The sequence below is a fragment of the Trichechus manatus genome, unplaced genomic scaffold, assembly GCF_000243295.1.
Source record: "Trichechus manatus latirostris isolate Lorelei unplaced genomic scaffold, TriManLat1.0 scaffold00009, whole genome shotgun sequence".
NCBI lineage: Eukaryota > Metazoa > Chordata > Mammalia > Sirenia > Trichechidae > Trichechus > Trichechus manatus.
In genome coordinates, this window is record NW_004443945.1 from 22681582 (window position 1) to 22708952 (window position 27371).

The 27371-nt window shown below is 40.7% G+C and overlaps 1 pseudogene; it reads left to right on the forward strand.

Annotated features, from left to right (window-relative positions):
- The first annotated feature begins 5124 nt into the window (after positions 1–5124).
- LOC101360466 (cilia- and flagella-associated protein 161-like) overlaps positions 5125–27371 on the forward strand; it is a 92639-nt pseudogene continuing 70392 nt past the window's right edge.

The following is a 27371-nucleotide window of genomic DNA, read 5'->3' on the forward strand; positions in this document are numbered from 1 at the left end:
TTTTTTTTTTTTTTGTGAATTTGAATTTTGTTCTACATTTTTCTCCCACTCTGTCCGGGACCATCTATTGAAATCCCTGCCAGAGAAGCCAGCAGTGGTAACTAAGCACCATCTAGTTGTTCTGGGCTCAGTCTGATGGAGGTTGTGGTAGTTGTGGTCCATTAGTCCTTTGGACTAATTTTTCCCTTGTGTCTTTGGTCTTCTTCATTCTCCTTTGCTCCTGCTGGGATGGGGCCAGTAGATGTATCTTAGATGGCCACTTGCAGGCTTTTAAGACCCCTGTCACTACTCACCATGGTTGGATGTAGAACATTTTCTTTATAGAGTATGTTATATCAATTGAGCTAGATGTCCCCTGAGACCATGATCCACCAGCCCTCAGCCCAGTAGCTTGGTCTCTTAGAGAGTTTCGGTGTGTCTATGAAGCTTCTATGACCTTGCATTGGTCAAGCTGTGCTGACTTCCTCAGTATTGTGTACTGTCTTATCCTTCACCCAAGTTACCATTTATCTACTGTTCTTGATGGAAAAGTTCTTGATAGGTTAAGAGAAAGGTTTTCACTGGTGACTATCAGGGTCATAGCTCTTGGGGGCCCACAAGGTGGGCAGAATAGCCTCTAGGATTCCTACAATGGTCCAGAGGTGATGGGATAAGGGCTGGAGCTGGCAAAGGGAAGGACTGGGAAAGGGCAAAGCTGCTGGCTATTTTGAAGCACAACGTGACCAAGTTTGTTATCTGTCTCTAGTTGCCTTGAGAGGTTTATATGAACTTCTGGTCTTTATCACTCAGTTGGATGGTCCTCTTAGCATTCTAGATGGCACAGTTTGGCCTTGTTGATCTTTACATAGCTTGCTTTGAGCTATGCAGTCTGAAATAATGGACTCTAAGGCCATTCTTAGCCTCAGTTTGATTCACAGTGTTTCCACCTTGGAGATAGTTATCAAATGTTTATTGAATTATTGAACTGAATTGAAGAAATTTTAATGGAATTGGTTATATTAGAATTATTTTAGGATATGATCAAAATGTTGCTAGATAGTAGGAGAGAAGTTCCATTCCTCTACTACAGGAAGCTTTAGGCATAATATTTATTTAAGTAGAGGAATGAGTAAAAGAAAAAAATAACTTCATATTTCATCCACCTCATATATGGCAACATAAATAGCCTTTGGAGTTAGACAGACGTGGGTTCTAATGCTATCTTACTAGAATTCTAGCTTACTGTGATTGATAACCTTGGAAATGCTATATAAATTCCTTCAGCCTCAGTATCTAAATAAAGAGAATAAAACCCACACCCTAAAATGGTTCTGAAGAACAAAAGAGATAATATGGGGTAAGCACAGAGTTCGGTGCCTGATACACAGTAGGCATGGGTTATGTGTTTGATTAAATAAATGAATGCAAATTCATTTCACCTCTTACCTCAGTTTCCTCATTTGAGTAATGTATAATAATTGCACATCTTTGACAGGGTTTTGAAGGACCGAATGGGATAATGCATCTAAGAGCACTTCTTGTTATTAGGTGCCATTGAGTCGGCTCTGACTCACAGTGACCTTACAGATAACAGCACAAAATATTGCCCAGTTCTCCTCCATCTTCATGATTGCGGCTATGTTTCAGTCCATTGCTTTGGCTATTGTGTCAATTCATCTCATTGAGGGTTTCCCTCACTTGACCACTTAGCACTCATAATATAGATAATATTAAATGGAATACATAGTTTGGAATGGATGATCTAAACTGCAAGTAAAGAGACAAAACCAAAATTTGAAAAGTAGTTAAGAGGAGCATTTTCTGCCTCTTTGTGGCTTAAAATATATATATATATATACATATATCTTATGTATATACATATATATATATCTTATGTATATACATATATATATATCTTATGTATATACATATATATATATCTTATGTATATACATATATATATATATATATATATATATCTTATGGCACAGTCAATGCATAGGGGAGCCGTATGGTTAACAACAAAGAACTGGGTGATCTGTGGGTTTAGAACCACAGTTTCATCCCCCTGGCAGACAAGCTTCCAGGGAAACCAGAGCTCTGGCACTGATCCATCCAGGTTTTGAGGCAGTTGAATCAATGGAAGCAATCCCTCTCGTGTATGGCTGGCTCAGAAGTGTCTCTGTCTGTGTCGATTTGTCTGCTGGGACAACACAGACTTTGTATAATTTGTTCTCTACAGTAAATATCATTTCAGTGTTTCTTACCAAAGCAAGTTAAGAGGAATTCATTCCAGTATTGGATTCTACTGTTTCTCCTTTTCTTTTCTTTTTTTTAATTGAGGCTGTTTATCGTTTTATTTGTAAGTTCATATACTTACTATTTTTATTGGTATTGCGTGGTTAGAATTTGACTTTTTTCCTAAGGTATCTGAAGTGGCTCATAATAAAACACACATATAGGAAGGGACCATTGAAATAAACTTTTAAAACATGTTGGTGAATATGGGGATGAGTAGAGAATGTAATGGATGATATTAAATGGTTTAACGTATCGGAAAGCATAAAGTCATAAATCATGCCAACACTTAGTTATAAATATCTATAATTTTTTAGACATTTTGGTTAGTGAGCCGCCTTGCCTGATACCTCTTTTTTTTTTTTCTTAAAGAGAATATATTTGCCATTAACACTCAAATATAATAGGTGGTGTAATAGGTTACTAATTCAAACAAGGAAAGAGGACCAGTAAGTCAGTACAAGAGAATAAAAACTCAGAGTATGAAGCATAATTTATTATCATCTGGCTTTGCTTGAGTGACTTAAATCGCAGATTGGTTAAAATGAAATTGTCCACTGATTGTGTTCTACAAATTCTAGAAATCAGAGCTTAATGAAATTTCAGTAGCTTCAATCATACAATGAACATCTATCAGGCATCTACTACGAACAAGGGGCCACGTGCTAGAGATAGGAAGAATATTTTGTTTTTAGTTATGAGAGGCAGTTTGGTAATGAAAACACCATTGGCATATGTGGGAGACAGATGTAGATTTGAATCCTGGCTCCGATACTTACTAGCTATGTGACTTTGACTTACTCAAGTTACTTATACCCTCTGAGCCTCAGTTTTCTCCTCTGTAAAAAGGGACTAACAATACCTACATTATAAGAGTGCTCTGGGGATTATTAATTATATGTTTGTAAGTCATCTAACAGAGTCCCTGGGAGATGCAGATAGTTAAATGCTCAGCTGCTAACCGAAAATTTGGTGGTTCGAGTCCACCCAGAGGCATCTTAGGAGAAAGACCTAGTGATCTACTTCTGAAAATCAGCCATTGAAAACCCTACGGAGCACAGTTCTACTGTAACATATGTGGGATTGCCATGAGTTGGGATCAACTTAATGGCAACTGGTTTTTTTTTTTCTTCTAAGACACCTAGCTGATTGTCTCATGCATAGAAGATGATGATGATGGAAGAGAAGAAAAGAAGGAGAAGGGGATTCAGATTGTGTCATCCAAAAGCTTTTGGTGTGCATATAACTTCTCTGTGGTCATCTCCCATGAAATAAATGTATTTCCTATAATACAGCCATGATGGGAAACCTCTTTCCAACACTTTTCTGCCATCTGCATAACCAATGCCATCCCTCCATCACACAAATCGCTTCCAAGACTCCATGTACTTAAGCTATTGCCCCACTTGCCCCTACTTTTCAGGAAGAACCTGAAAACATAGTAAACAACTGATAAGATTTGAAGATACCATTGCTAAAGAGGTAAATATTTTAGTTGAAATCAAATCTAATATTAGCATACCCATGAGAAAACCAAAAACTAAGCCTGTTGCCGTGAGTGATTCGAAGTCATGGCGACCTCACGTGTTTCAGAGTAGAACTGTGCTCCATAGGATTTTTAACACGCAGCTGAGTGAATTTGAACCACCAACTTTTCTGTTAGTAGTCAAGCACAAACCATTTGCACCACTGAGGGAATTTTAGCCATGAAAACACATCCTTAAATAAAAGAAAACAATCTCTAGCTGCAACTTCGAGAACCAGGGAGCAGACACTAGAAGTATGTGGGCGTGGGGAGGAGTGAGCAAAGCAGCGTCTCTGGAGACTATCTCTGATCATATCTTCTCTCTTTTGCTGACCCCTTTAAGATATTCCTTAGATCCCCCTTGCTGTTAGAAGGCCCAGGCAGCCTCTCCTTCAGAGACCAACACACCTGCAACATCTGGATAAGTAGCTATAACGCAGCATCTTTTCCTGTCTCAGGCCTCAGTCTCCCACTGACCAAGAGGTCAAGTGTTTTGCTCATTTCCATGGCCCACTCTGCTGTCTCTTCAGTCAGTGCTGTCATTTCCTCAGCTGCAGGGTCGGCGACTAGTCTGGACAATAGGGCTGCTATACGCGAGTCTTTGCCTGGGGTATAGATTACTCATAAATCATATCTTTATAACAGTAATAACATTCCCTGTCGTCTAGCAGGTGCGTTGCCTAGTGGTTTGTGATCTGTCTGGACAGTCAGGCTTCTGCCAAATGCATATTTGTGGAACTCTCGTAGTGCACATATCACTGCCAATATTTTTTTTTTCTTTCTTGCTCAAGCAAACTTTTTTTTTCAGCTAAAGCCAGTATTAGAGATGCGCATGTGACTACTGAACAATCCTATTGCCTGCTATAGGTTCTCAATGGCCTTGTCTATTATTGGGCAGTAATATCAATAGTGCCAAAGAGCTATAGACAGAAGAGGAAGAAATGTTCATTTGCTAAGCACCTGTAATGTTCCAAAAAATGTGCTAGTTACTCTACAAGTGATTTTTTTTTTTCAATCCTCCCATCAATCTTAGGAGGTAGGTACTATTTTTACCCCATTTCACAGATGAGAAAACTGAGGTTATAAAAAATGTCATAACAATACTAGCTATATTTATAAAGCACTGACTAGATGCCAAGTATGGTGATAAAGGACATTATCTCAGTTTGTCCTAGAGCTGTGCTGTTCAATAAGGTAGCCACTATCCACATGTGGCTATTTGAATTGATTAAAATTAAATAAAAACTTCAGTTTCTCGGTCACATTAGCCACATTTCCAGTGCTCAACAGCTATGTGTGGCTAGTGGCTACTGTACTGGACTATGCAGGTGGAGGCCATCACCATCATTGCTGAAAGTTTTATTGATCATGACTTCCTACAGAAACGCTATAAAGTAGGTGCAGGTATTATGATGCCCATATTATAAATGAGAAGATGGAACCTTCTGTTGCTTATGGGACTTGTTGAATGAAGGTTACAGAGCCAGTGCATTACATCCAGACCTGACTCCAGTTCTAGAAGCCTTGCTCTTAACCAGAACTCTATTCTGTACTCTCAGTGACTTACCCAAGGTCACATCACTGGTGAGTGGCCAGTGTGGGGCTCCTGGGCAGAGGCATCCTTGAGAATTCAGGGATAGCTCTGGAAGCCTCACAGCTGACCATTTTCACCAAATCTTATCTTCTGCGCTAGGCATGGGGTCCACATTCCTAACATTTTTTTGATCTGATTTCACTCCTGGAGTTACCAGATGACCTGGGCTCTTTGCGGCCACTGGGTACATGCATGTGCTTCTTTTAAGGATTCTTTGCCTCCTGCTCTCACAGTGTCACCCTTGTCCATATGGGGTTGTGTTTGGTTTCCCCATCTGCCAGGTCATCTTTAGGGCTTGTGTACTTACTCCTGGAGGCTCCTCAAAGGTCTTTATTATTCTCTGAATGATCTTGGAGGCTGACTTAATCCTAAATAGTAGTCTGAGTCTGTGACTCTGATGTACCCCTGGGGAGCAGGAAGGAGGCAGAGCAAAATGGCTTTTCATCTGCTGTTAACGCAAAGCTTTTTTGTTGGCTAAGGACCCAAGACCTCCTCCATGGCCCAGAAGAGGGGCGTGGCAGGTGGCCAGGTTTCCTCCTCTAAGTCAAGCCTTGGGCCTCTGCTCCTTTTCTCACAAACCATTTGACTAAGCCAACCTAAGAGCTCAATATTCGCCATGAGCTCTTTCCTCCATTTTTTCAGGAAGAATCCAGAAACATAGTATATAACTTATAAGATTTGAAGGTAGGATAGCCCAAGCATTAAAAGTTTTAACTGAGATGAAATCTAATAGTGGTTTACCCATGGGAGAACATTCTTAAAGGGAAGAAAGCAAACTCTAGCTATAACTTCAAGAATTTTTCTCAGATTTCTTAGAGCTGCAGAAGATGCCTGACAGGAGCAATATAGTTTATGAAGTGGCTCTGATATATCAAGGCTCTGTATTAGGCTGTTTGAGAACAATAACTAACACTTCTTGAGCCTGTACTGTGTGCCAGGGACTCTGCTGACTATTTCAGGTCCATTATTTCATTTACTCTTCACAAAACCCTTAAGCAGCATATGCTGTTATTACCCTCACTTGACAGATAACTGTTGTTGAGTCAACTCCGACTCATGTACAACCTTATGTACAACAGAACAAATTGTTGCCCAGTCCTGCATCATCCTCATGGCCACTGGCATGTTCAAGTCCATCATTGTGGCTATTGTGCCAATTCATCTCACAGAGGGTTTCCTTCGCCCTGGCTGGCCCCCTACTTTGCCAAAATGAGATCTTCTTCCAGTGACTGGTCCCTCCTGATGACATGTCCAAAGCAAACAAGTCAGACAATGTCTGTTGTGATCCATAGGGTTTTCATTGGCTAATTTTTGGAAGCAGGTCACCAGGACTTTCTTTCTAGTTTGTCTTAGTCTGGAAGCTCCACTGAAACCTGTCCACCATGGCTGACCCTGCTGATATTTGAAATACCGATGGCATAGCTTCCAGCATCACAGCAACATGCAAGCCATCACAGTACAACAAAGTGACAGACGGATGGTTGGTCCCCACTTTATGTACTAGAAGATTGAGGCATAGAGAAGTAATTTGTTTGAGGTCACACAGATATGTGGGAAGTAGGAGTAATACTCTGAATCACTATGCTGAATTGCCTCTTTTCATTTGCTTGAATTCTGTAGGCAAGAAATCATTATCCCTAATTGGCAGTTTAGAAAAATGAGTCTCTTAGAGATTAAGAATCTTTATCTAGGACACAGGTAATAAGTAGGTAAATTAGAAATCAGCATAACAACATGAATGTATATTTTAAGTATTTTAAAAAGCCCAATTTTAAGCGTTTCATCTTGAAAGTAAAGGATTGCTTTAAGATAAAATAAGAAAAATGTTTTGTAAAATGTAAAACTCTCTGAATTTAAGATACTCTTTCTTATGTAGCAAACTCATAATTAATTATGCTAAATATTACTTCTTAGGCATATTCTTTAAATTAGAACCACCAATGGCTTTTACTCCAGTAAGTGATCAAAACACCCAAAAGAAAAGAAGTTCATCAGTAAGGATTAAGTTAGGATGCATTGATAGAAAAAACAACGTGGCTTATACATGATAGAAGTTTATTTCCTCTCATGTAAGAGAAGCCCAGAGGTGAGCGCTGCAGAGCTGGTATATTCGCTTTTTTGCGGTGCTCATTTTCATGGGCCAAGGTATCTGCTGAATTAGGGCTGGCACACTCATGATGAGGGCAGTTACATGGATAAAGCAGAAAAGAAAATGGATGTCTTTCCTTTTAAGAAGACTTTACTTCTATTTATTCTCATTGTGAGCCTGGGAATTGGAGTCATTTATCCATGTGGGACTATATCCAGCTGCAACCCAGGGTCCTATTTCTAAGGAGGAAGGGAAGAATGAATGTGAGGTAAGCAACTAGACATCCCTGCCATAAAAATTAATGAATGAGTCTTAAAGTAGTTCTATTATTCTGCCAGGTAATTTAGGTCATCACCCCATCCCTGGCCCAACACCCAGCCTTATTTTTCTGGATAAAACAGTAGGAAAGTCTTTAATGCTATGACACTTTATCATGGAAGGATGGGACAACCTCCTCTGATTACTTGAATATCAGAGGCAACAAAAATCACACATTGCTTTCCTTTCTCTTCCCCAACATCCTATCCAGGGCTTTTACAAGGCCATTTTCCTCTAGGATGATCCTAGCAAATCATAATTACCCTCCGTGTACTTCCTGTTCATGGAGGTGTCTTCCAGTTTTGATTTTAACAGTATATTTGTTTGGAGAAACTCTCGTCTTTCTCTCCCATTCTTTGCTGCTGGTATCTAGACTGCCACCATTAGATTTGAGCTTGTCAGGAGTTGAGTCCTGGGCTAGATGTTAATACTCCAGGGAGAGTTTTCACCTCAAGCCATTATCACCAAAAAACTTGGAGCAGCAGCATTGCTGGGTAGAAGCACTTAAGAGAGTTCTTTAATTATGTTCAGTTAACATTTCAACTGATTGAACTTCTTGCCCTCTCTGGGACTCAGTTTCCTCACCTTACACATAAGGGAGCTGGTAGTTCAATGAGATGTTCTGTAAGGTCCCATCCAGCTCTGACTGAGTTCCCATATGCATGGGAGCTACTTTCAGTTTCAAGATCTCTCCCTGCCCTTTTTTGTCTCTTGCTTTTGTTAATGCCATTCTTTACCTGGTGAGGTCTTTCTCCATGGATCATTCTATTCTGGATGCAAACATTCAATTCAAATGTCGCCTCATCTTCAAAGTCTGCCCAGTCCTCTGAGTCAGTTGCTTCCACTATCTCCTGAGCTAACCGCTATCATGGCGCTTATTAGTCCAGCTTGTCATTGTCTCCTCTCCTCCTTACAACAGGGATTGAATTTTTTTCTGTTTCTCTGCTGCCTCGCATGATTCCTGGTGCACAGTATGTGCTCAATAAAAGATGATGGAGATCATAAGGATTATGATGATGATGATGACAGACACAAAGATGATGATGATATAGTCAACAGGAAGAAGCTTGCCCCAGGACTTAATCTTGTCTTTCCAGGAGTTTTTCCTAAGTAATCCTGTCCAATCTTATGGCTTTATATTGATGACTGCAACATTTTTGTCTCCAGGCCTGACTTTTCTCTTGAGCTCCAGATGAATACATCCAATTGCTTCCTTAGTGCCTCCACTCATAAATGTAATAGGCATCTCAACCCTAACATTGCCAAAACAGAACTATTATTTCCCTCCTAAACTGCTACTCTTACAGCTTCTCCATTGCATTTAATGGCTCTGTCTTTTACCCAGTTGCTCAGGTCAGCAACTACAGTTAACCTCCAATTCTTTCATACCCTACATTCATTAGCTTGTCCTGTTGGCTTCACTTCCAAAATAATAATAATAAATACCATACACTGTCATTTCTCTCCTTCACCACTGCTATTATCCAAGTCTAAGCCAAAATCATCTTTCAATAATAAGTTCCTAACTGGTCTCCCCATTTCCATCCTTGGTCCTCTACCCTCCATTTGCCATGCAACAGCCAGAGTGAACTTTTAATAACAAAATAAGATCATGCCATTCCCCCTGCTAAAATCCTCCAAATGGCATCCCATTACATTTAAAACTAAAAGATGCCATAGTCTCTACAAGAGTCTACAGGATAGATCCTGCCTACCTCCCTTACCTGATCTCCCAGCACTGTCTCCCTCTTCCACTAGGCTCAGGCCACACTGATCTTCTTTCTGTCACCTGCATTAGTCTACCTTCTTTCTGTCGTGGGGCCTGTGCACTTGTTATCCCTTAGCCTAGAACATTCTTGTCCCCAGATCTTTGCATATCCAGCTCCTTCTCTCCATTCTCTACTCATAGATCATGTCATCAGAGTGGTTTCCCCCAGCACCTTACCCAAAATAGCCCCACCTCCACCATGACTCTTTTTCCATTGCCTTACTTTTATTCACTCCTTAGCACTAATTACTACCAGAAATAATTTTTATTTACTAATTTACTTGTTGTCTATTCCTCCCAGCTAGAATGCTCCATGAGAAGAGGAACTTATCTGTCTTATTTACTGCTGAATCCCAAGTACCTAGAATAATCCTTGGCCCACAGTAGATATTCAACAAATATTTATTAAATGGATGAATATTTAAGAAGTTAATGATTGAAATAATTAATGGGAGTTCTAGCCTGTGCTATTTTGTCAATTCCAACAAAACAAGGTAATAAATCAGTAGCAAAATAGTTTGTAACACCTTTGCCTATGATAAATGTACCCCTAAATAATTCCAAGATTACATCCAGCTATGCTTCTTGGGAGTCTGGGTAGCTCAGGTCCTGATTATCCTATCATCTATCTTAGCTCTGGAAGGAATTTTTCCACATGCCCTATAAAATCTGCTGCTTAATCCTTGATTGATGATAGTGGCAAATTACTTGTCTGTGGATAATATTTCATTGTAACGTGAATATCTTTTTGTATGTGTATATAGAAATAAATATAGATTGTTCTTGTTAGTTGCCGTCAAGTTGATTCCAACTCATGGTGACCCCACGTGTTAGAGTAGAAACTGCTCCACAGGGTTTTCTTGGCTGTAATCTCAATGGAAGCACATCATCAGGGCTTTTCTTCAGATGTACCACAGAGTGGGTTTGAACCATCAACCTTTAAGTTAGTCAAGCACAACCTGCTTGCACCACCTAGGGATATATATGTATATGCATATATGTAAAATCTCCTCTGGACCTCTTTATGATATTACCATAGTAAGAGCAACATAGATTGGAGTATAAGAAGTAAAATTTTCTGGGTACCATGGTCTCAGGGAACATCTAGCTCAATTTGCATAACACAGTTTATAAAGACAATGTTCTACATTCTACCTTGGTAAGTAGTGTCTGGGGTCTTAAAAGCCTGTGAGCAGCCATCTAAGATACTCCGCTGGTCTCACCCTTTCGGGAGCAATGGAGAATGAAGAGAACAGGATACAAGGAAAAGATTAGTCCAAAAGACTAATGGACCACAGGTTCACTGTTCAGCCGGGGACTGGACAGCCCCATAAAACAAAATGGGACTAATGAGGCACAGCAGTCCAGGGACAAGGACTAGAAGGCAGAAGGGGACAGGAAAGCTGGTGATAGAAAACCCAAGGCTGAGTAAGGACAGTGTTGACATGTAGTGGGGTTGTTAACCATTGTCATAGGGCAACATGTGTACTAACTGTTTAATGAGAAACTATTTTGTTCTGTAAACCTTCATCTAAAGTGAGAATAGCAGCACAACTGGAGGAACGTAATCGATGTCACTGAACTATGCCTGTAGAAATTTTTGAAATGGTGTATCTTTGGCTATGTATATTTCCACCAAAAAAAAAAAAGGTCGAGAAGGGAGAGGGTTGACATGTTGTGGGGTTGTTAACCAATGTCATAAAACAATAAATGTACTGACTATTTAATGAGAAACTATTCGTTCTGTAAACCTTCACCTAAAGTACAATAAAAAAAAAAAAGTAAAATTTTCTTCACTCTTTATGTTGATGCTGCCTTGAAAACTCTTCTTCAAGAAATCTATTGAATTTCAATAATTATTCTCCAAAATAATAAGATGTCTGAGAAGCTAGTGGTACGATACACAGAACAAGGTGGATGAAACTCAAAAGCATCATCTTGAGCAAAAGAAGCGATTCAGAAAAGAGCATGTGTTATATGATTCTATTGATATGAAGGAGCCCTGGTGGCATAGTGATTAAGAGCTTGGCTGCTAACCAAGAGGTCGGCAGTTTGAATTTACCAGCTTGCTCCTTGGAAACCATATGGGGCAGTTCTACTCTGTCCTATAGGGTCACTATGATTTGGAATCAGCTCAACAGCAAAGAGTTTGGTTTTTTGGTTTTATTGATATAAAGGAGCCCTGGTGGCACGGTGGTTAAAAGCTCGGCTGCTAACCAAAAGGTCAGCAATTCGAATCCACCAGCCACTCCTTGGAAACTCTATTGGGCGGTTCTACTCTGTTCTATAGGGTTATTGTGAGTTGAGATTGACTCAATGGCAAGGGTTTATTGATATAAAATTTAAAAATGGACAAAACTGAAGCATGGTGATAGAAATTGGAATAGTAGCTACCTTTGAGGGTATTGACAAGGAGAGGCCTGAGAGAACCTTCTGGATACTGGAAATGTTCTTGATCTGGGCAGTGATTATATGGCTATATACATACATACAAAATTATCCAGCTATATACTTAAGCTATATACTTAAGACTGGTGAAATGTACTGCCTGCAAGTTATCCCTCAATGAATAAATAAATGAAGCCAACAGTAGTCAGCCACACTAAAATCAGAAATCTGAAGGGATTTGGTAGAAAATTTCCAGCAGAAATATTTTTAAGGATTCAGTGCAGGCTTCACTCTAGGTAAAAATCCCTTGAAATCATATGGAGCTGATGGTTCCAGCACATCAGGTTGTACCCTTCTGTTAAAAGGAAAACTCTACTTAAGGCTTTACATTTACTTACTCCATTCCCCATAGCTCCCAAGGACAATAGTGAATGTAAGCTACAATAAAAAGGTCATTTTCTTCTTTCAGCAACAGTAACACAAGTGGCTACATTTCCTGATTCTGGATTAAGTTCAAGATTTCAAATACAACTGGACTCGTTTCTGATTAGAAAGTTTGATATTTATCATAGACTTCCCTGTCTTCCATAACCAGTGTGAGAGAGCTTGCAAAAAGGTAAACTGAAAGGGACCATTCTTTTATTCAACAATTAACCCCATCTGGGTAAATAATACGGTGCGGTGCACTTGAGCCGTTGCTGTTAGGCTCTGGGTTCAGAACTCAACACGGCTTCAAAGCAGCGTCCATGAAACGATGACAAGATGCTGCAGAAATGGCTTTTTATGTGGAATATAATGCGCATCTAATGTTACATAGTACAGTAACGAGGAGAAGCGGGTTGTAAAGACAGAGAGGATAGAGTGTCTGGAAGTACTTACCTGAGGGAAACACAATCTTGGTTAGTTCAGACCCTTAGGCCTAGAAACACAGTATATGGTCTAGAAACCTGAATATGGGAAAACAACTTCACCAAGGATTGTAAGGTTTCCATCCAGGCAAATAAAAACAAAATTCTCTGGCAGGCACCAAAGCAGCCAGGAACTGAGATGCTTCTGAAAGCCCGAGCTTCATTCCTGCTTTTATCAGATAATTTCGTTATACAAAGGGGCATATGTCTCTTAAAAGTATCAAACAGCACATTAGAACCGTGAAAGCCCGTCAGTCAACAAATCCTTTTGATAAAGATCGATCGCTCCCTGAATAAGAGGAAAACATAGTCCAGGTCAATCTGTCAGCAAACGCATTCAAAAATCTATACTCTGAATTGAGACAAGGAACTCTAATAAACTGAGATTACTTTCCAAGAAAATATTTGGGTATCCCTACAAGCCCAGGCCCCACACCTGACTGCATTCAGAATTCCCAGGAAGAATAGACCAAGTGATACACTGAGGTGTGCAGGCATCTTTGGTTACTTCTGAGAGGCAGGCTTTGCCCGATTTACACCCACCTTTTAGTAAACGGCACAGGGATGGAAATTAGTGGGGGAACCAGCTCGAGACTTCGTCAGCTCCGATTTCTCAAGTGCATTTTCTATTGTGATATGGGTACTCTGAAGACCACATGAGAAACCCCTGGTCTGGGATCTACTTAAACAGTAAATTTCAAAGTCCTTCTGGAACAAAAAGGACTTGTGTACCTAATATCTGCCAGTTATAAATGTCTCTAAAGAGATGCGTGGAGAAAACAGAACTATGGAGAAAATAGATTTGGATACTCTTTTATGACCTAGGAAGCGCAGTTATTTTTGTGAATTGATGGAGGAATTGGCTCTGCCTCCCACGGAACACAAAGGAGAAGACGCTAACATTCTTTGAGTTCCTACTATGTGTGCTTTGCAGTGTGCAGCCATTATGGTATTTCATCCTAGGACAAGCCTGAAAGGCAGATATCGTTATCCCTATGTCATAGATGTCACTGGAGGGAAAGAGAACTGTTTCTTACCCAAGACATTTAGCTAGTAAATGTTAACAGTGACATTTGGACTCGCTGTGTCCATTGTATCAGGCCTGTCCACCAGGGTGATGCCAGACTCTGGCTTCCCTCTTAAATTCATAGTCCAGGACCACCCAGCCACCGACCCTTTGACAGTTCCTCAGTGGTTGAACTGACCTCTGCAGGGCAGAGGAATCTCTGGATTTTTTTGTAGAATAAATGTAGTAGTAAATGTAGTACATATAGTAAAAAAGGCTGGCTCTAGGTGTTAGCCAGGTAAGGAAGGACAGAAAATGGTGGGAAATTAGAAAGAGAAAGGTCAATCTAAGCTGCACAATTGGAAAAACCATAGACCAAGGCCCAAATACACAGTTTAGAAGCAGATAAGCATGATACCCTTGCACCAGGTAACCGGAGGGCTTTTCACCAGGGTAAGTGGTAAAAAGTTAGGGATAAGGAGAAGAGTAGGAGGCAGAGACTTTATGCTACTAGCTAAACCAATTGTGCTTACTAGCTAAATAGAGTAACCAAGCCAGTTTCCTATCCAAGCTCTAGCTGTCTTTACAGTAAACGTAAGAGATGACTTAGGTTTGGGAAGGTCTGAATTCAAAACAGCTCTGCCTCAAATGTAACTGTGAGACTAGGGGCAAGGTGATTCACCCTACTACCCCACCGAGTGCTAGTTTCATCATCTGTATATTCAGGATAATGGCACCACCCGATGGAGGAAAAGTGCAGATTAAAATAATAATGCATAGGTAACACCTAGCCCAGTACCTGGAGCACAGTGCTTGAAACACACCCTCAGAAATTTTATGTCTCTTCACTTCTCTTTTCATCTTCTTCAGTGAGAACGAGCTGTATGGTGACATTGGTCCAAAAGCCTAGTATAAGAAAATAGGTAACAGGAGGTTGGGCCGAGGAATTCTGACACAAGGAGTGATGCCCACCAAAATGGAGGCAGTTCTGAGCAACAGCCACTTGAGGAGCTCCCCACTTCCCTGTTCCTGCCAACCAGGGAACACTGTTGACTGGGAATAAATTTGGGTGCAACCAGGACTGATTATTTTGCATCCCTACCACTACTTTGTGTAAGAACAGAGAGAGGTATTCTGATACTCACCTTGGGCAGGAGTCTGACATGGTACCTGCCTGGCCTCCAACCTCAAACATAGTAGCCTCACCCAGCCAACTGCTGCTATGGCATCCTGAACAACCCACTTCCTACCCCACCAGCTGCTCACCCCAGTGTTCCAGGTCATCATCCTTTTGTTTCAGCCTACATCATTCCCATTTTAGCTCTGCCCATTTGGCTTTCAATGATTTGGCCATATTTAGTTTAATGGCCTGAGCCTAATGAGCCTAAAATAAACTATAAATGGAAAGGGTGGGGTGGGGATGTGTACAGCACACAAAAGTAGAGAACCACATCTTGTAAATGAGAATGAACATGTTTTACCCCTCTTATTTTCCCTTAATGGTGTCATAGAAAGGAGATTGAACTTGGGAGTCCTGAGTCTACCCTCCCCCTTAAGTGGTCTTGTAAGTCATAGACCTCAGTTTCTTATTGGTAAAATATGGAGGTTTGAGATACTATCTCTGAGATACCTTCCATTCAAGTATGCTATGAATCTATTCAATAAGTATTCTGTTTCACGGGGTTATTATCCATCCTTAAAGGGGATCAATGAGGCAAGATAGGTGTTAGGAGGCTGCATCAGAGGTGGGACTAGATTTGGAGTCCTGGGTTCAAAACCAAGATCTGTCATTAACTTCATATGCTCTTATATGAGATTCTTCTCCCACTTCCCAGCTGTAAAAGGAGAATTTTTATCAGATGATTTTTAAGACTTCTTCAAACTCTAATACTCTGCAACAGAGTCAATAAACCATGTCTAGGGCATAAACCATATTTCAGGCCCTTTATCAGGTATGGAGAAACCTTGACGGGCAAAGAAGCATAAACTATAGCAGGGATGGGTTTCCTGAAGCTAATAGTATTCTGGGTAGACAACAGAGGGCACTCTTGGCATGTGTGCATATAAAGGATCCCCAGAGACCCTTGGCACGAGCTATCACAGTGCATAGTTTCTCTGGAGCTAGAGTTTTTATGATATGTTGCTATAAAGATTCTATCTGTTCCACCTGCTTGCCTCTTGCCTACTGAGCCATATATCATCTCCATTTGGCCCTCGGTCCTCCTTCCATGGATTTACTAAATTCTGATATTTATCAGGAATTAATCTGGGATCCATTTTCCTATATTCAAATTCTCATGCAAATATCTATACAGATTTAATGTCCATTCCACCCCACCTACTTCCAATCCTAAGCATATTTTCATTCCCTCTCTTCCTTTTACCAGGTTCCACGTTATTTTATGAAATTAAAAAACTACAAAAATATGAAATTCCAAAGTTTGTCTTGTTCCAATTTTTTTTTCTCATGGATTATTTTAGGGAATTAAATGAGATAATGTACATGAAAGAGTTTTAGGGGGAGACAGGGAAAGTAGCTTTATAGACTCTACATAAAGTCCAGTGGGTTATTACATAAATACCATATAAATCATCATCATCGTGACAGTATTTCTAAGGAGAATGTTATCATAGGTACAGTCTTCTCTCTCAAAAGCCCAGTTCGTAACTATGGAGCTTTATGGGAATTCTTATAGAACATAAAGTACCAAGTACATTCTTGAAGGAAAAATAAACCTGTATCTATAAAGCAGTTTAGAAATTTTGGCAGCAGCAAAACTCAGAAAAATGTGTTAAGTGGGCACATTTGGGGTTAGCAGGACACATTTTTTTAAAACTGTGTTTGTTCTTAAGTGGTACTATCTGCTTAGTGACCACAGAGAAGTCAGCTCTGTCTGTCCTTACTTGTGCTGGCCTTTGATGAGTGGATTCCTCAGCTGTAAAATGACAAGCTCTACTAACTGTTATCTAGGCCCCCTCTGCCAGGTTTAGGAAAAAGAATGGGTCTTTGAAGTAGGACAGAGATAAATTTGAATCCCAGCTGTGCCATAACGGCTTGGGAAAAGTTGCTTTGCTTCTCTAAGCTTGGTTTTTACATCTTGGAAGTGGGGATAAAAGTACACACCTTTTGAGTTTGTCCTGACGATATAATGAGATAGTCTATGAAGGGCCAAGCACACATAGTAAGTGTTCGGTAGATGTTCACTATCTTCCTTTCCTTCTCTTTTATAGTCCATAAGTTTGGTTTTTACATGTCTGGATAGTCTAGCAGGGTTTACCAGTTATCCTACGTAGGAGTCATCTCTGTGTAGCAAGGATGAGGGTAAAAGTAAGGAAAAGAAGAGTAGAATAGGTGTAACTTTTAATCTGAGGGTCTAAAGCAATGCCCTGTGTTTCTCTAGAACAGAATTATGTTGGGTTTTGAAGGTTTAATTCAAAAGTCTTGCTTGAGCCCCTGGTGAAAACAGCCAGGTGACAGCTGTGGAAGTTAATTGCTCTATGGACAGTCTGAGGCCATTCCGCTACCATTTCAGCCAGGGCAACTCAGAGCTATCAGCCTAATCCATTTTGCTTGATGTATCCTTTTGGTTTTGAAGGGGGGCACAGATTCAGGGAGTGGAACCTGAAGGTAGATTCTAGTAGTTTCAGAGCATCCCAACTTGACATGCAAATAGCCTTTATTTTGGAATTTGCACTTGGTTTTAAAAACAATATACTTGAACTCATGGGCGTAAAGCAGAGGAAGCAAAAACTAAGAAGGCAAGTCTTTCTTGAGTTGAGCAGGTGGTACTTGCCTGACCTGCATTTTCTTTTACTTAATGAAAAAGACAAGAATATGCAATGGAAAATGCTTACTAAGTTTTGAAGCATGTGTCTCCGAAGTACCAGCCGTGCCCCCTGTAAGCACAGATCATGCAATATGATATGCATACAATATGACTTTCAATGGTGCCGTGGAGATGGCATCTCATGGAGATCTCATTTCCATTGAATGGCCCTTCCCTAGAACTAAAATCAATTGTCACTTACAGGATACAATACTTGGTAAGCAAAATATAATGTTGCAGTTTCAACAAATCCAGCTATGTTTCTATTAAAGGGTGTTTCACTTTAAGGAAAAAACAAAAGTCGACACATTCAGCACTACTTTTAGCAAAACAGTGTGGCAGATTCAATCAAGGTTACAATGATGTTAAAATGCAGCAGCATTCAAAGGAAGTGTGGCTATAGCCCCAGCCAGGTGCCTTAATAGACCAGACAGAAATTCAATGATACTTTTTTTTTTTTAGTTTGATATGTTCCTTAAATTTTTTTCTCTGTGATTCCAAGAGGAAATGCTTATAATTATTGGCTCTCCATGTAATGATTGTCACATTTTTTATTTCAGAGAAAACACCCCTGGAAACACATTCCTTGTGGTAATATGAAACCTCCCATTTGGGCCAGATTCTGATTGATTTCAGCATAACAAAGGGACAGTTGCATTTCATTTGAAACCCAGATGAGGCTGTCCATATTTCATTTTAAATTGGGAGTGATAATGGTTGGGTGGTCAATACTTCAAGGGGAGGAAAAAAAAAATATTGAACAGTCCTCATGTACAGTCGCTATTTTCTGGGCTGGAACTGGTTAATGCAGCATGGAAAAGTCATCCTCTAGTAGCCTGAACAGGAACCTGCAGTCTGCAAACACTTATTCCCATCAACACTGCTCCAAGGAGGTGCCGAAATGCAGGGTCCCTCATTCTGATCTTGTGTCTGTCCTGGTATGAATTAACAGACGGGAACAGGAAATGGATCGACACTGTTCATAAGTAAGGAGGCCAAGCAGGAGGGGAGGTCCTTCTGCTTTCAATCAAGAGCAAGGGTACAATCTGAGGCGTCATCAGTGCATCTCAACCAGCGGTGAACCCAGTCTACTGCAGGGAGCCGGACTTCTTTATGGATGGAATTACACACTTCGTGAGTCAGAAGAATTTCTTGAAGAGAATACCTGTGAGCTGAAAGCAAAAATATGGTGCAAGGAAACCAAATGAGACTGGTGAAGTAAGCAAAGTAAACACTTTGTGTATTTCTCCATTTGGCACTGGACCTGATAGCGAAATCATTATTCTCATTATCTTTATTCTTATCAATATTATTTAACAGAGTTACTTTTCCCAGTTTCCAATATCCAGAGGAAGAAAAAAAGAGGGGAAAAAAAAATTGTTGTCTTTCAGGGAGACCTTTAAAATCCAGGATCTTAGAAGCAATTGAGATAAAGTCAACTCTTGACTCTGTCATTGGATTATTTATGCTGTAGTGAGTACTACTAACCTTGCTTTTAATATTATTGACACTGCCCTTTGCTTTGTTGACATCCTGGGTAGCTACTATTAAGAATTGGGAACTAATTTGCTTAATTTCAACCTTACTAATCCAATAAACTTCCCTGTTTACTTTGCTTGCACAGCAAACTCTTTGAAAACCAGACTTTTAAGCAACTTCCTACTTCAGGAAAGATTTGTAAAAGGACACTTGGTCTTAATCAGAGAGAGGATGGACTTGTCCCCAGGGTGAATATGGTTGAAGGTGCTGCTGAGCAGGGGCAGGAGTAGAAAACTGCACCAGTGCCAGTCTCCTCCTGAGTCACGTCTTCACAGTTTGACTGCATGACGCCATTTGGGATGACTTCCCCTGAAATAAAAAAGCTCATATATAAATGCAAGCAGAAAACCAAAACAACACGTATTTTGTGATTTGCCATCTTATTGGCCCCATCTCAGCTTCTCTCCTTTTATGCAAATCAGCGGGAGTGGCTTGTATTTTGAAGAGCATGTTGGAGATGACCTTTGTCTTTTAACCATTTATTCTCCAGAAGTTTGGTATTTTAGCATCAGAGTCCACCATGATACTAGCCACCTCCTTGCTATAAACCAGGTATATCTGACACTGTATAACTTATTTATTAAATAAGTTATTTATCATAACTTACTATGGCCATTTATGAAAAAAAAACCTCCCCCCTCCTCTAAAAAGCATAACATGGTGACCTATTTAGAAATACCATGTAAGTGCCCCTGAGAGTTTAGAGTGAGTCTGTCTTCATCAAAGATATTCCCTAGGGCTTAGCATACTGTCCTTCTGATACAAAGTAGGAGGTCAATAAATACTTGTAGAATGAATGACGAGTGAATGATTTATGTAGACTCCTGACATGATACTCAGTTAGCCCTAATGAAATGTTTCATGCACTCAGAAAATATCTTATCACCATAACTGTGTCTGTACAAAGCCAAAGCTACATTAAAATATTATTAAATTCTTTGGCAATGCTTAAGCAAAACTGATGGACTAATCACCCCCAACTTTTGGTGTTTGTCTGTGTCCTATAAACACAGGCCTGGGGAAGGAGTCTTTGTTATTCACTTACATTTTGCTCGTTTTCATTTTTGAAGAGGAGAATGTTTCTCTCATAGTCCAAATTAAGGGTGGTCCTTTCCACTTCAAACTAATAATAATAGTATGATTGGAGAAGAATATCCAGGCAACTTTTATTTTACTGGCCAAAAGAGCAGTCCAATGTAAAGAGGAATGTTCTTGATTCCGGGACCACAAAGCTGTGGGAGAACTCTTGGATGAAAGTCATAATCCAGTGGAGAAAGATGAAAGGAATTTAAAGGTGAATTTGGGGACTTTGGAAATTTAATACTGTGATTTGATATCAGATTTAAATTCTTTCCAAAACGACTGTGAAATCAAGGTGGGAAGGGGATTAATTACAGAAAGTTGAACATTATTAAAACTCTATATAAAAGTATTTACCAGTCTCTTTTGCTTCCCCAATCAACACAATTTAAAAATAAAAAATTCCCCATATAAGTTGTTACTGAATTTTATTGAGCTACATTTTCTAACAACTAAAAGTACTGCTGTACCTGGTACTGAAGATGTAAGTTTATATGAATGTGTAAATCACAAGGTCAAACAGAGATATTATACTGCAACTAACATATAAGATAGAGGGCAGCCCAGGAACTAAGATGGAGGGCAGCCCAGGAGCTAAGATTGAGGGCAACTAGAAGCTAAGATGGAGGGCAGCCCAGGAGCTAAGATGGAGGAAAACCCAGGATATAAGATAGAGGGCAGCCCAAGAGCTAAAATGGAGAACAGCAGCCTAGGAGCTGAGACGGAGGGCACCCTAGCATATAAAATGAAGGGCAGTTGAATCTAAGATGGAGGACACCCCAGCATCGAAGATGGAGGGCAGCCCAAGATCTAACAGGGAGGGCAGGCTAGCATCCAAGATGGATGGCAGCCCACCATGTAACATGGAAGGCAGCCCAGGAGCTAAGATGGAGGGCAGCCTAGCATGTAAAATGGAAGGCAACCCAGAAGATAAGATGGAGGGCAACCTAGCCCCTAAGATAGAGGGCAGCCCAGCGTCAAAGATGGGGGATAGCCCAGGAGCTATGGTGGAGGACAGCCTAATATCTAAGATGGAGGGCAGCTAGGATACTTTCCCCTAGATAAGTCAACAGGGAGTATCAGCCTCCACATTTCTGGAAACAGATCATCTCTGGTGCATTCAAACCACCAACCTCTAGGCTAGTATTGGAGCGCTTAACCATTTCTGCTACCCAGGATTGCCTGACCTGCCTTTTAGGAAAATATAACTTTCAACAATGGCATGTGTGACCACTGGAAACCCTGACACTCCTTTCAGGCCTAGTAGAGCAGAGCAAAGCTAGGAGGACTCCCCTTTGGGTTAAACTCACAGTTCTGGAGGCTGGAAGTTCTAAATTAGAGTGTGGCTATAAGGGGAAGTACTTTGTTTATGTCAGCTTCCAATGGCAGTCCTTGGAATTCCTTGGCATCTGTCTTCCCCCTGTGTGTGTGTATCTGTGTTTATTCTGCTCTTTTTACAACTTGGAAGTGATTAGTTTAGGACTCACCCTACTTAGGTATGACCTCATTAACCTAACAAATGAAAATCTTTATTTCCAAACAGGGTCATATTTACAGGTACCAAAAAAACCAAAACCAAACCCATTGCCAGTGAGTCGATTCCAACTCATAGTGGCCACCCTATAGGACAGAGTAGAACTGCCCCATAGAGTTTCCAAGAAGTGGCTGGTGGACTTGAACTGCCAACCTTTTGGTTAACAGCTGAGCTCTTAACCACTGCACCAGGAAGGCTCCATTTACAGGTATAGGGGTTAGGATTTCAACACATATTTTCTGGGGACACAATATAATCTATGACACCATGACTCCTAGTTATGTCAGGGAGTCACAAAGGGACCTTAGAGATATTGTACAGCAACTTTGTAAATTTGCATATCTAGCACTGTTTGAGGAGATAAAATAGCAACAAAACTGAGGGTTGACTCAATTCTTCTACCGCAGAGAGAAGCAGGATACAAGAAGAAATAAATTTCTGTATGAGTTGTCAAGGATTTCATTTTACTTGGATCTACAATCAACACCCATGGAAGCAGCAGTCAAGAAATCAAATGACATATTGCATTGGGCAAATCTGCTGTAAAAGTCCTCTTTAAAGTGTTAAAAAGCAAAGACATCACTTTGAGGACTGAGGTGTGCCTGATCCAAGCCATGGTTATTTTCAATTGCCACACATGCATGCGAAAGCTGAACAATGAGTAAGGAAGACTGAAGAAGAATTTATGCCTTTGAATTATGGTTTTGGAGAAGAATATTGAATACATCATGGACTGCCAGAAGAAGAAACAAATCTGTCTTGGAAGACATATAGGCAGAATGCTTCTTAGAAGCGAGGATGGCAAGACTTCGTCTCACATACTTTGGATATGTTATCAGGAGGGACCCGTCCCTGGAGAAGGACATCATGCTTGGTAAAGTAGAGGGTCAGGGAAAAAGAGGAAGACCCTTGACAAGATGAATTGACATAGTGGCTGCAACAATGGGCTCAAATATAGCAATGATTGTGAGGATGGCACAGGACCAGGCAGTGTTTTGTTCTGTTATACACAGGGTTTCTATGAGTCGGAGCCAATCAATGGCACCTACCAACAAATAACAACCACAACAGTAGGGATGGCAACTACAGAATACTCATATCAACAACATTCCCCATGCCTATGCCTATGAGAGTCCCTGTATGGTGAAACTGTTATGGGCTCAGCTACTAACCAAAAGATTGGCAGTTCCCAGAGGTACCTTGAAAGAAAGGTCTGGAGATCTGATTCCTAAAAATCAGCGATTGAAAACCCTATGGAGCACAGTTCTACTCCGACACACACTGGGTCACCATGAGTAGGAATTGACCTGACGGCAACTGTTTTTTGTTTTGTTTTTTATGCTTATGAAAGATGTTGCTATTAGTTATAGTATGAAGCCTCATAGTCCTTCATCACAGCTCTCTCAGCAGTCACCACCAATCAGAGGAAATTGGCACATGCCAAGATATCTGTTTGCTATTGCAAAATTAGTAAAGCATTTGTTGGTTGACAATGTCAAAATATGCAATGCAAAACTTTTTTGTGTGTGTGTGTGGACTTCTATCTTTAAGTGACTCTATTTGCCAGATGAGTATATTGAGACTGAGAAAGTCTAATTGTCCAAGGTCACACAGCTATTAAATTCCAGAGCCTAGATTCAACCCAGATCTGTCTGATTCTAAAACCCATTCTTTTAACCACAGTGCTGTCCTGCTTAGGATGTCAATAAATACACTTTTTCAACTAAAACAAACTAAAGACTTTCTTGTAAGGCATCAAGCCAATAATAATGTCTTTTCATATAACAGATCAACTTCTGCTGTGAAAATGGAGCACCAGGGTGTTGTGCAGGATGAGATTTTGAATAAACCTATAGGAAGGAAATCCTACCACCCAGCGAACAGAAACATAAACAGGAATAAAGAAAGCCTAGAGCAGGGTAGTTTCACATTGAAAACAGACTACCAAATGCATGTGGCCAGACTATCTCCAAGCCCCTACCCCCAACTCTTTTGTCTGTACTGACCCAGGAGGGAATTTGGGGAATTCCCCCCATTAAATTGTTAGCTTCAGGAAGGTCGAGCCTATGTCATTTCTAGATGTCCCCAAGACCTAGAATAGTGGCTGGTACAGAACAGGCATTGAACCAATGTTCACGAATGCTTAAATGTAAGGAATGGAAGAGGGAACATAAAAGGGGGGGGGGAGAGAATGGTGGAGAAAGAAAGAGAGGGAAGGGAAGGAAGAAATAAACAGATGTCCTTTAATCTCCTGCCATTCTTCTGTCCCGTGATGTGTTCTCTTTACCTATTGTACTTCCTCTCTGCTTCTGCAAATTTACCTGCTTGAACCTCTATCTATTATGGACTGTCAATCTCCTGAGCGTTTCCTACTCTGGGCTTTTCTGCCCCTTCTTTCCACCTTGTTTGCACCTGAGACCTTCTACTGTTCAATGCCTCTTTTCTGGGAAGGAAGGATTAAAGGACGAGTCAGGGGTGGAACAGATGGTAGGAGGCAGGGGCTCCAGGTTCTGGTCTCTTTCAGTTTTGAGCTCTCTCATTCCTGATCAAGCTGCTGTTAGAACAGCATCTGGAACCCCAGATATTAAGGGTCCTATCTAGAGGCCCTACCCACCTCCATCCAGACCCAATAGCCATTAGGTGTAATGGTCAGTATTGGCTACATGGCCAAAAGGAGATATCTGCCTGATAGTGACATTGCTCTATCCAAGACTTACAGCCTGGATGTGGCTTCCTCCATATAAAATAGGTTATTTCACCTCTAGTCCATATGAGATCATTCTTAACCCTTTATCCACTGTGAATTTGCCTTGAAAAGCAAGCACTGTGCTCTTTAGACAGGCCCATGTAAGTCACACTATAACCACAATCTCACATTTTCCCTTCAGCCTCTAGAGCCCCATGCTAGTTGCCCTCCATGTTATTTCCTCCAGTAGGTTCTTTCTTTGTGATGACACCTCCATTCACCGAGTTGCTCAGGTGTCACTCTTGACTAAGCTCTTTTTCTTATATCCCATATCCAGACCATCATAATCCTTTCATCTTTACATTTGAAATGCATGCCAAATCAGGCCACTTTGCACCAGGGCTTCGAACCAGTTCATTCTGATTCAAATCCTGCTGATAATATGCATGTCTAACAAGTTTCCAGGTGATGCTAATGCTGCTGGTTAGGGACCAATCCTGAGAACCACTAGTAGAGCAGTGGTTCTCAAAAACGTATTATACATAAGAATCACCTGGGGATCTTGTTAAACTGTAGATTCTGATTCAGTATATCTGGGGTGGAAATGCAAATTCTCAGCAAAAGTTCAAACCAGAACAAACTGGTTCAAAGCCTTGAATTACACCACTTTTGTCGTTATTACCCTAATCCAAGTCACTTTTATCACTCACCTGTTCCACTGCAATAGACTCCTAACTAGTCCCACAGCTTCCACTCTTAACTTTGTTCAATCCACTCTACAGAGCAGCAGGTGATCCTTTTTATGACCAAGTCAGATCATGACATATCTCTGATTAAAAGTTTATTAGTTCCCCCATCTCACTCAGAATAAAGTTCATAGTGCTTAACTTGGCCCATAGGCACTACACAAGCTGGCCTTTCTTTACCTCCCTAACCTCATCCCCTACCTCCATCCCATCACTCACTCTGCTCTACCACACAGGCCCCTTGCTCTCCACAAACATTCCAAAAACCTTCCACCTAAGGGTCTTTGTGTTTGTTCTTCCATCTTCCTGGAATGCTCTTCCCTAGATATCTGCATTGCTCAATCCTTCAGGTAATCCAAGTCTCTGCTCAAATGTCAACCGTTAGAGAGACCTTACATGACCACCTGTCTAAGGTGACATGTTCCTCCTGTCCCTGCCATCCTTTCCATTCCTTTATTCTGCTAAACTTTCCTTCATGACACTCATTACCCTCTGACACTTTGTACTGTATATTTATTTATTCTCTTATTAAGCATGTGTTATATCTTCATTGAGCAGAAGGCTCATGAGTGCAGGGATTTGGTGTTGGGTACTAGGGAGCCTCCGCACAGTGACTGGAGCAGAGGACGTGTTCAATAAATATTTGTTGAATCAAAAAAGGAACAAATGTCCAGATAGCTTTCCAGGAAGATTAGACGGAAGGCTGGAATAGTTACAGAGCACCAAGGTCCAGATCTGACCTAGAAAGAAGTGAGACCACTTGATTTCTTACTGAAAGTACATCCCCAGACTGCTGTTGTGCACAAGGTCTGAGCCTCTCCTGGTTAAAATGAAGTTTTTGTTGGACAAAAGCAACAATTGGCCAACAGAGTGTCTCCAGCTATACCACCGACCCTTCACCTCACCATGAGCCCAAGATTCCTGCGTAATAATCTAACAACTCTCAGTAGTAGAGAATAAATGAATTAAATCTCCCAAACAGTAAGGCAGGTAATCTTTTTTAAAGATAAACTGAGGCACTAAGGCATAATAATGATTCCAAGGTCATAAAGGCAGTTGGGCAAGAAATTAGGATTAAAATCTAGACCACATCCCTTTTTCTTTAGGGTGTTGGCTATCAAAAACATTGTGCTTGGAGCTGGTCCAAGTTTCACGGACATTTTGTTCAAACCCAAATGAAAAAGATCAAACCAAACCCCAATCCATTGCTGTCAAGTCAATTCTAACTCACGGCAACCCTATAGGACAGAGTAGAACTGCCCCATAGGGTTTCCGAGGCTGAAAATCTTTAGGGAAGCAGACTGCCACATCTTTCTCCCATGGAATGACTGGTGGGTTCGAACCACAGACCTTTCTGTTAGCAGCCAAGCACTTAACCACTGCATCACCAGGGCTCCTTCAAATGAAAGGGAGTCCCCCAAAATAGACTAGTTTGCGACCTTTCCAAAGTTGTGGTCATCGTGTGTGATACAGCAGATGAGCTTAAGCGATCAGAGCACTAGCAAGTCTGCCTTGGGTTTCTCGGACTGCTTCCCTCCGTTTGCAGACATAACATTCCGTTTCTCCAAAACATCTCTGGTTACTAAAAGTGAATTGGTGAGAAAATGGTGACGACAGTCAAACAAAGGGTTAACACAACCCAAACAAAAAATCCAGTTTGAAATATTTTTACAACGTTCTTTACACTAGAGAGTGGTGGAGAAAAAACAGCATTTTAAGTGCTGCTCTTTTTCCCATTAGGTTGTCTGCTTTTACAGGTGGCAAGTTTCAGCAAGATCTAAAGGCGAAAGGCTCATGCCGAGATGGTCTGGAGCAGAAAGGCTTGACCTGCCTGACCTCCTGCCCATGCATACAACATAATCACTCACAAAATAGATACTAAAATAATGTCAGCAGTCGCCTGGCCTAAACTAATAAAAGCAAGCACATTGAGAGTTAAGGCAGAAACCCTGTCCTTAGCTCACCCCCTCGGGCTCAGCATTACCTCTTCCCTGGCCTGAATTAACAGAGCCCAAACCAAATGGCTTTTTGCACCTCCCTTCTTTTCCTTGTGTCATTCTGACACTCTTTTTTTTTTTTTTTTTTC